This window comes from Taudactylus pleione, unplaced genomic scaffold (genome assembly GCF_031769625.1).
Source record: "Taudactylus pleione unplaced genomic scaffold, aTauple2 ptg000435l, whole genome shotgun sequence".
NCBI classification, from domain to species: Eukaryota; Metazoa; Chordata; class Amphibia; order Anura; family Myobatrachidae; genus Taudactylus; species Taudactylus pleione.
In genome coordinates this window covers 2,717,272-2,728,025 of record NW_028284837.1, presented here as the reverse complement: position 1 = coordinate 2,728,025, position 10,754 = coordinate 2,717,272, and the positions used below count along the sequence as shown (strand labels likewise).

General features: G+C 43.8%; 1 pseudogene; it reads right to left on the bottom strand.

Moving 5' to 3' along the window:
* Positions 1-1,169: 1,169 nt before the first annotated feature.
* The window catches only part of LOC148505899 (extracellular calcium-sensing receptor-like), a 31,157-nt pseudogene continuing 21,572 nt past the window's right edge, over positions 1,170-10,754 (bottom strand).

Here is a 10,754-nt window from a genome sequence, read left to right as displayed (position 1 = left end):
CCAGTCTTTTCTGACGTGTCTTTGCCAGTGCAGTCTTGTCTGTACTCTAGTCCTGTCTGTCTTGTCCGTACTCTAGTCCAGTCTTTTCTGATGTGTCTTTGCCAGTCCAGTCTTGTCTGTCTTGTTTTTGCCAGTCTAGTCCTTGCTTATCCAGTCTTGTCTGTCTTGTCATGAAATCCTACATACCTCAGTCCTGGCCACTCCTGCCCTGCAGCAAGTAGTATTGTCTAGACACTCATTGCCTGACTACTTAGTTGCTCCTCAGTCCCTGACATACCAATGACCATATTGATCTGTCACTGCTAGTGCTCCATGTCTGTATCTGTGCTATTGCTATCGTCCTGCAGCCACACTCCAGGTAGACCAAGTAGTGGAAGGACTGCCACATCTCCATCCTGTCTAGTTCTCGGTCAGCAGTCCTGCGGTCTCATCGTCGTATGAGATTGTAAAATTTTCCTAGTGACTTGCACATGCGCAGTAGAGATGCCCCTGGAAATAAGGAGTGGGTGCCATTTTCCCGGAGACCCGCACCAAGCCAGAATCTACTGCATTGCCAGTGAGAAGAGGGCCGGCACTAAGTTTGCACATGGGCCCTCTCCTCTCTTAAAATACCCCTGAGATTATCCTTAACATTGCTTTTATTTTGTTTTCATCCTTACTATTGTACTTTGTGGGACATCTTCTCCTTTTCTCCTCTACAGAGTGTTTTTTTTCTTTCTGTATGGGTCCCTGTGTGCCATTTTTCTTACTTCTACGCTGTTATACATTTTTGGTTGTACATAGTGCTGTGATGTTATTAATGTGTTTTCATCATAAGGTGGTATGTGATGCGTAGGTATGGGAAGCAACAAATGTGTGTTACTGTATGCTGGAACTCTCAGGAAGTGACATCGGTGACACACGTGGGAGGGATCAGAGATCATACCAACTGTCATTACATGGCAACATTATGACATAATTTTTTATCACTCTCCAGCTTTGTATATATAAAAAAATGTTAGAAATGTATTTTATAATTATATTATACTATTTAACTTATTATGTCAAGTTAATAAGCAATATAGCTTCATATACAGTTGTCCGCTGGCCAGAAGTGGTAGGTAGTGCAGCAGCATTCCCATTGTTTCAAAACAACCCAGGTAAACTTGCATCTAACACTGGATTGTGTGTTATCTACCCTGGCCTGTTTTCATTGTGCTCTGTATCCTCCTGAGATAGTCCCTGGAGTTCATGTCTGGTCTGAACAGTATAATGAAACATTTATCTAGAAACATGCAGATCACGAGAGCCCAAGTTGAGAATATTATTGCAAAGACTTCCATGGCCACACTGTATTTGCCCTGTGCACTGAGAGAGGCCGGGATGTAGGACACCCAGACAATCAGGAAGGCCAGCATGCTGAAGGTAATGAACTTGGTCTCATTGAAGCTGCCAGGGAGTCTTCTGGCTAAGAAGGCAACAATGAAACTAATGGAGGTCAAGAGGCTCAGGAAGCCAACCATGCACCAGAAGGCAGCCGGAGAACCCTCCTTACACTCCGCAATTATAACTCCTGGGTATGTTTGGATGTCATTCCCTGGAAATGGAGGAGAAATGGACATCCATAAGGCACAAATGATGAACTGCAAGAAAGAGCAGCAAAGGATAATCATGTAGGATGCTTGTGGTGTGGCCCATTTTCTTAAACTGCTTCCTGGTTTTATGGCCATAAAAGCAAAAACTACCATAAAAGTTTTGGCTAAAACACATGAAATACAAAGTGCAAAAGCCATGCCAAAGGCCGCCTGGCGAATTATGCACTTTTTGGATTCAGGGTATCCAATAAATGTCAAAGAGGAGAGGAAACAGCAGGAAAGAGATGCCAAGAGAAGACAACTTAAAGTGTAGTTATTGGCTTTTATAATGGGGGTATTCTTCTTTTTAAGGTAGAGGGCCAAGATGGAAAGTGGTGCTGTGAGCGAGGCAATGCCAGAACCAGCAAGGGTGGCACCCAGGGGCTCCTCATACGAGAGAAACTCTACCATCTTCGGAACACATCTGTCTCTTAGCAAGTTTGGCCATTTGTCCCATGGACAGCTAAAGCAGTCAATGGAGTCTGAGTGTAAAAAATAAGTAAAACAATTAGAAGACCCAGAGCTATTTTCTTAAGATTTTCGGGTGTTGTACAGTATGATCATCTCACCAGTTTGGTTGGAGATCTCTCCATGCGGACAGGGGACTCACTGGTAACAGCAGACAGGTTGTCCTCTTATTGTGACCCTTCTTAAACCTGGAAGACAGCTCTCACTGCACACTGATGAAGGAACCTGGAGGAAACAAGATATTTATTTAGTCGTTTGATTCAATTTCCAATCAGCTGTTTTGAACGAGGCATAATTCGAATTCTTTTTGGGTAGAACTCAATGAGCCCCGTGGAGTTAATGGATGCTAATCGATCGCAGGCAGCTATTCAATTAGCCTGAGTTTACAGGGATTTATTTTTGAATGAAAGCACACAGTTAACGCATAACTCTGTGAACTTTTCACAGACTTTATGAGTTTACTTAACACCTCTTTTTAAAATGTGTTAAGGAGGGCCACTAGCCACTATAGCAGGGTGACATGCCACTGGTCAAGAGGGTATGAAAGGCAGTCTGCAGCCGCAGCTGTGGCTTTGCAGTTTGCTCCCTCTGAGGGCTTTCCATTCACAAGTCACTAAGTGAAATGAGTGGGGAAAAAAATTCTATGCTGCTAATGCCTGCCCAGTGGAGTCAGGATATGCAATATTGGGCCTCTTTAGGGAGTATATTTACTAATGTGTGGGTTTGTAGAAGTGGAGTTGTTGTCCATAGCAACCAATCAGATTCTAGCTATTATCTTCTAGAAGGTGCTAGATAAATGATAAGAATGATCTGATTGGTAGCAATGGGCAACAATAAATCACATATTTGAAAACTAAAGGGGGTATTCAATGCAGCCAGTTATGTTTGTACAGGCAAAAAAGGAATGTAGTATCTAGCTTTATCACCTAAGGTTATTCAATTAGACTCCCTTTTTCACCCGAAGCCCCTTTTAACAAGTGTTAAAAAGAGGTGTTAAGTGAAGTTAATAGGTGTTAAAAGGTTCGCAGAGTTTTGTCAAAAAATAAATCCCCATATATTAGGGCTAATTGAATCGCTGCATTAGCATCGATTAACTTCATGGGGCTAATTGAATTCCACCCAATAAGAATTCGAATTATGTCTTGTTCAAAACAGCTTATTGCCGGTAACGGCATCCCGACCGCCGGCATCCTGATGGTAAGTACTGGGGTTAAGGGGAGGGTTAGGTTACATGGTAAGGCACTAGGGGGAGGGTTAGGTTTAGGGTGTGGGGAGGGGGAGGTTAGGTTTAGGCACTGGTGGGGGTTAGTTTTAGACATCAGGGAGAAATGGTTAGGGGTAGGGAGATGGGATGGGTTAGGATAAAAAACGACAAGTGACAGTATCCTAACCCTGTTGGGATGCAGGTATCGGGATTCTGACCGCCGGGTCCCCCTGAGCCAGCATCTCATACCCAACCCGTTACAAATATGTCAGGCAAGTTTACTATTAATAATATAAAACATTAATTGATATGGTGCCAACATACTCTGTAATACTGTGCAATTAGATAAATTAACTATCTTACCCAACACGTGCAGAATACATTTTATCAAATGGCTCCAGAGACATTGCATTTACTGAGAAAGTTGCTGCATTTGGAATAACGAGTGCCCTTTGCATTTCAAAATGACCATTGATAGCTATAGTACCTTTAATATTTAATGTTTTACATTGAATCTTTAGAATCCATAGTGTACCTGATACTGTTGGGGCACCCACATCACGGCACTGCTGTTGATGGTCAGGATGCTACCATTGATGACTGCTGCATCATAGCTTCCAACTTTAACCTGCTTCATGTCCCCATGGTCACCTTGCTGCCAGTTAACAATGTCATATGCAGCCGGGGGATCCCCATTTTTATCAAAGAAGACCTCTCTTCCATGTTCCAGTTTTACACGGACATTCTGGATGTAGCGTGTTAGTTGCAGATTGAAAGAGACCAACCTGTATAATTCACATATGAGATCATGTTTGGATCGGTGGAAAGTAAATACATGTGATTAAATAGGAATATTTTTAAAGTCGATATTTTTCAGGCACTATCATCTATTCATTTTTGAGTGCGCCCAGAAGAAAAATGCACCAACTCTTATACACTAAAAACAATTATAGCAAAATATTTTTCCAAAAATTTTCTACTGTACAATAATTCCATATTGGGAAAAAATGTCTAGAAAGTTTTTGTTATGGAGCAGCTCTCAATCTGTGGAATTATCACCACACTCCATCAACTATCCTTAATCTCTTGCCTAATCATTTTGTTTATATCCATTCTGGCAACAAATATCATCACTGTACCAATGCTGTATGCATTAAATGGCCAGCAATTACTAAAGCTGTAACCTGAATAAAGGAACTGGAGGCTTGAGGCAGCTTCAGAATGTCAAGGTCAATAACTTCCTTAGAACCGATGTTGATGGTCACCAAACCTTCATTTTTATATAACTCACACTAAGCCATCCAAAACTTCCAGAAATGTTTTTCACATTGTCAATAATCTTGAAGGTAGGTCATGCCTAGACACATTCCAAGCTGATTCAACCATTCCTATACCAGAACGGAGTCTATCATATTACTTTAGGGTGGAGATGTGCGCGGATCACCGTGTTTTTGGTTTTGTATCTGGTTTCATGTTCGTATTTTAGTTTTGGATGAAAATCAATTAAAAATCAATAAAAACAGCTAAAATGTCCAAATCCAAAATCCGATTTCAGTTTTTAAATCAGAGTTTCGAGCCAGCAACAGATCCAAACCAGGATACAGTTCGAATTGGGTCACAAAAGTGAATCCGAACATTTACTGGGTACTACTCCTAAATTTGGTTGTGTTCAGATTTCAGAAAACTGGACCCAGACATCTCTACTTTAGGGTCAACAGAATCATTTTATATTTTTTCTTTGTTAATAATAATAATAATAATAATAATAATAATACAAACAGTGCAGGAACTGGTACCTGCCAAGGCTTGAAGTTATGTAGCGTTGCACAGCTCCCATTGTAGAAAGGTCCACTCCACTGTTGACATGAATGAAGGTTGTGCAGCGAGTTGGCTATAATGTGAGTAGATGTGTAAATATTGTGCGACATTCTAAGGTTGGACACATCGGTGTACGCATTGTCAACAGTAGTTAGAGATTCATTTCCTGTACACAACGTTGTAGTTAAATTCCATATTGGATTTCTATCATCAATGAACTTGCATCCAAACATCTTTTCCCAAAATATTCTTGTTACCATGTCGCCTTTTGTGTAAAGTGGATGGGTCCTTTCTAAATACTGTTGAAATCCCGAGAGTGTTGAACTATGGAAAGCGAAGCCGATAGAGCCAGATAGTATATTAGAATATTTTTCCTCTAGGAGTATAGATGAGGTGGACCAAGCCTAACTTGCTACAAATATCTTCCCAGTGACATTCATGCTAATCATCTCATCAATGAGTGGGACAAAGAAGACATCAATGGAAAAAACAATTATAGCCTTGACTGTGGACTGTTTTATGATTCTAGAAACATAAGGAGCATTCCTATCTGCTCGATTGAGAAGAATGAATTGGGTGAAGGCCACACAAGCTCCAGCCTTTTGAATTTCTTGTGTGATAATATGAATTCCCTGCTGTCCATAGTCATTTCCCATTGCCACCAACCCCACCCATGTCCATCCAAAATGCAATACCAGTTGAGCCAAACCCTGTGATTGAAAGGTCACTTAGTAGAGCACTTGTTGCATAATAACTTATCTGTAATAGTAGGAGAGGGAGAAGTTTAATTAAGAATACAATAATGGATAACATGAGGGATGAAACTGAAATACAGTACAACAAACATATTGTTTATTAAAACATGGTAGCCAAGTTATTTATCCCATTAATATAATACAATGGACAAGATGTATCAACTAATTTTGCAGTAATACTTTAGCAGTTTTTCTGCATCACTTTCAGTTCCCCCAATTGTATGATCAGGGTCTAGTGTCTGCTGCGGTCACTCAGTACAGCAGTCACCGCGGGTTTCTGTGGGGTTATCTGGAAGATTTCACCAACCTCTAGAAAGCTACAGTACTGTACACTTTCTGTAACTTGGCCCCAAAAGCTAATGCCATCTTTAGATGGAGTTAGCCATTGTAGCATATTGGCTATAATATCGCAAAGGATCCCTCACTGATAATGACCACTAGTGCATGTGCAGCATTACATCGGCTGGGTTATAAACCTGGAAGTGATGACATTGCCAGAACTGTAGTTTATGGTAGAGCTCTTTGGCAAGTTTTTGATCAAGAATTATGGCAGAACTAAAAGCAGTTAAGTAGGAGATTATTATTATTATTATCCTTTATTTATATGGCGCCACAAGAGTTCCGCAGCGCCTTACAAAGTGCAGAAACAAATGAGCACACAAGACAACAGTTAGTAACAGTACAGACGATGCAGGACAAGTACATGATTTATAAATAATGCTGCATAACACCTAAATAAGCAGCAGGGTGTCAGTTACCAAGTTTTAGGTGCCATTGTAAATGAAAGTAAAAGTAAGGCAAGAAGAAGCATGTGAGGGAAGAGGGCCCTGCTCGCGAGAGATTACATTCTAAAGGGGAGGGTAAGACAAACAGGGGTGACACAGATGGGCTAGATAGTGAGGAAGGAGCATAGAGTAGTGGGTTAGGATGATCGCTGGAAAGCATTAAGGAAGAAATGGGTCTTGAGAGCCCATTTGAAGATTAAGAGCCAGGAAGCCAAGTGATGGAGGAAATTTGAGTGAAGGCCAGGGAGATGAAAAAAGGCAGCTACTCGAAGAAGTTGGAAGAGGCAAATGTCATGAGTGTCGAATGGAAAGAATGAACACATCATCAATACACATTGCCCAATATCAGATAGTAGGCATTATGTAGGGTAAGACTAATATTCCAGAGAAGGCAACCAGTTAACCATGAACCAGTGCATATGTATCAATATTTTGATGATGCCAATTGGGATATTACAGATTGGGAGCTCCAGTTGGGAGACTCTGGAGGTTTGGTAAGGTGAATTGCAAGATTCCAACCCCACCACCTACTGTTACACTGCCACCAGTCATTGTGCAGCAAGGGTGGTGACACAATGACACCAGTCACCACTATTCTTGCCATAAATCCACCAGACTGCCAACTTCACTGGGCAAGTGGATGGGATCTGGTTGTCCCTGAAATTCAGGAGTCTCCTGGACATTTTGGAAGAATAGGCAAGTATGTACTGGTCTTGTCTCATACATTATGGTCAATATGTGGTCAATATAGGGGTGTGCACCGGCCACTTTTCGTGTTTTGTGTTTTGGTTTTGGATCTGGATCTTTCTTCGTGTTTTGGATCTGGATTGGTTTTGCCAAAACCACCCTTCCGTGTTTTGGGTTCTGGGTTTTGTGTTTTGGATCTGTATTTTTTTGAAAAAAAGCATAAAAACAGCTAAAATCACAGAATTTGTAGGTTTTTCTGCTCCTATGCTATTATTAACCTCAATAACCTTAATTTCCACTCATTTCCAGTCTATTCTGAACACCTCACACCTCACAATAGTGTTTTTATGTCCAAAAGGTTGCACCGAGGTAGCTGGATGACTATGCTAAGCGACACGAGTGGGCGGCACAAACACGTGACCCATCTAGGAGTGACACTGCAGTGGCAGGCAGGATGGCAGTTAGAAAAACTAGGCCCCAAACTGTACATAATGCAAAGAAAAAAAGAGGTGCAAGATGGAATTGTCCTTGGGCCCTCCCACCCACCCTTATGTTGTATAAACAGGACATGCACACTTTAACAAATCAATCATTTCAGCGCCAGGGTCTGCCACACAACTGTGGCTGAAATGATTGGTTCGTTTGGGCCCCCACAAAACAAGCTGGCAATTAATGTGTCCCTGCACAAACTGGCTCTACGGAGGCAAGATGTCATCCTCATCCTCCTCATCCACCGATTCCTCACCCTCTTCAGTGTGTACATCCTCATCCTCACAAAGTATTAACTCGTCCCCACTTGAATCCACCACCACAGGTCCCTCTGTACCTTCTGGAGGCTGGTCTCCCTGGAAGAGCTGATAATTCATTTTGATGAACATCATCTTCTCCACATTCTGTGGAAGCAACCTCCTACGCCTTTCGCTGACAAGGTTCCCGGCTGCACTAAACACTCTTTCGGAGTACACACTGGAGGGGGGGCAACTCAGGTAAAATAGAGCCAGTTTGTACAGGGGCCTCCAAATTGCCTCTTTTTCCTGCCAGTACAGGTATGGACTGTCTGACATGCCTACTTGGATGCTGTCACCGATGTAATCCTCCACCATTCTGTCAATGGTGACAGTATCATATGCAGTGACAGTAGACATGTCAGAAATTGTTGCCAGGTCCTTCAGTCCGGACCAGATGTCCAAACTTGGTCCTGCCTGCCCTGCATCACCGCCAGCGGGTTGCTTAGGATACCTAAGTTTTTTCCTGGCAGCCCCAGTTGCGGGAGAAAATGAAGAAGGAGCCGTTGACGTGTCACGTTCCGCTTCAGCTGACAGTGTGTTCACCAGCAGGTCTTTGCACCTCTGCAGGCTTGTGTCGGCCGGAAAGAGAGACACCACATAGGCTTTAAACCTAGGATCGAGCACGGTGGCCAAAATGTAGTGGTCTGATTTCAACAGATTGACCACCCTGGAATCCTGGCAAAGCGAATGAAGGGCTTCATCCACAAGTCCCACATGCCGAGCGGAATCGCTCCGTCTTAGCTCCTCCTTCACTTTCTCCAGCTGCTTCTGCAAAAGCCTGATGAGGGGAATGACCTGACTCAAGCTGGCAGTGTCTGAACTGACTTCACGTGTGGCAAGTTCGAAGGGCTGAAGAACCTTGCACAACACGGAAATCATTCTCCACTGCGCTTGAGTCAGGTGCATACCCCCTCCTTTGCCTATGTCATAGGTGGATGTATAGGCTTGTATGGCCTTTTGCTGCTCCTCCATCCTCTGAAGCATATAGAGGGTTGAGTTCCACCGCGTCACAACCTCTTGCTTCAGGTGATGGCGGGGCAGGTTCAAGAGTGTTTGCTGGCGCTCCAGTCTTCGGCACGCAGTCGCTGAATGGCGAAAGTGGCCAGAAATTTTTCGGGCCACCCAAAGCGTCTCCTGCACGCCCCTGTCGCTTTTCAGAAAATTCTGCACCACCAAGTTTATTGTGTGAGCAAAACATGGGACGTGCTGGAATTTGCCCAGATGTAATGCCCGCACAATATTGGTGGCGTTGTCAGATATCACAAATCCCCAGGAGAGTCTAAGTGGGGTAAGCCACTGGGCGATGATTTCCCTCAGTTTCTCTAAGAGGTTGTCGGCGGTGTGCCTCTTACTGAAACCGGTGATACACAGCGTAGCCTGCCTTGTAACGAGCTGGCGTTTCTGAGATGCTGCTACTGGTGACGCTGCTGCTGTTGCTGCGTAAGGTGATACATCTACCCAGTGGGCTGTCACAGTCATATAGTCCTTAGTCTGCCCTGTTCCACTTGTCCACATGTCCGTGGTTAAGTGGACATTGTGTACAACGGCATTTTTCAGGACACTGAGGACACTTTTTCTGACGTTTCTGTACAGTCTCGGTATCGCCTGCCTAGTGAAGTGGAATCTAGACGGGATTTGGAACCGGGGACACACTACCTCCATCAATTGTCTAAATCCCACTGCACTAATGGCGGATACCGGACGCACGTCTAACACCAACATAGCAGTCAAGGCCTCAGTTATACGTTTTGCTTCAGGATGACTGCTGTCGTACTTCATCCTCCTCGCTAAGGACTGTTGGAGGGTCAATTGTTTAGTAAAAGTAGTGGTGTTCCTACTTCCTCTCTGGGATGATGAACGACTCCCAGCAGCAGCAGCAACAGCAGCAGCGGCAGCAGTAGGCGTAGCAATGCAGGATCCTCCGGAGGAATCCCGGATAGGAGAGTCAGTCATGCCAGTGATATGGCCTGCAGGACTACTTCCGATCCTGACTAAGGAGGAAATTGACGAGGAGGGAGTTGACGGTGTGGTTTGCAGGCGCTTGGATACAACAGGACAACGGGATTTAGGTGTCCCTGGACTGCTTACGGTCTGAGCCAAAGTTTCTGAACTTGACAGTAACTTTTTATGAACGCGCTGCAGGTGCCGTATAAGGGAGGATGTTCCTAGGTGGTTGACGTCCCTACCCCTACTTATTTCACCTTTACATATGGTACATATGGCAAGACAGTTGTTGTCCGGATTTGGATAGAAATATTGCCAGACCAAAGAGGTGGAATGTTTGGTCTTCTGCCCAGGCATGACCGTGATGGGCTTTTTCATCCCACGGACAACAACTGTCTCCCCTGGAGCCTGATTTAAACAAACCACATCACCATCAGAATCCTCCTCGCCAACTTCCTCCTCAGCGCCAGCTACACCAGTATCCTCATCCTGTTGTACTTCAACAGTGACATCTTCAATTTGCATATCAGCAAGTGGACTGTGGGTGCTCCTTTCAGCACTTGCAGGGGGCGTGCAAATGGTGGAAAGAGCCACCTCTTCCCGTCCAGTGCTGGGAAGGTCAGGCATCGCAACCACCACCACACTTGGACTCTCTTTGGGGATTTGTGATATCTTCTTAGAAAGCACAGTTC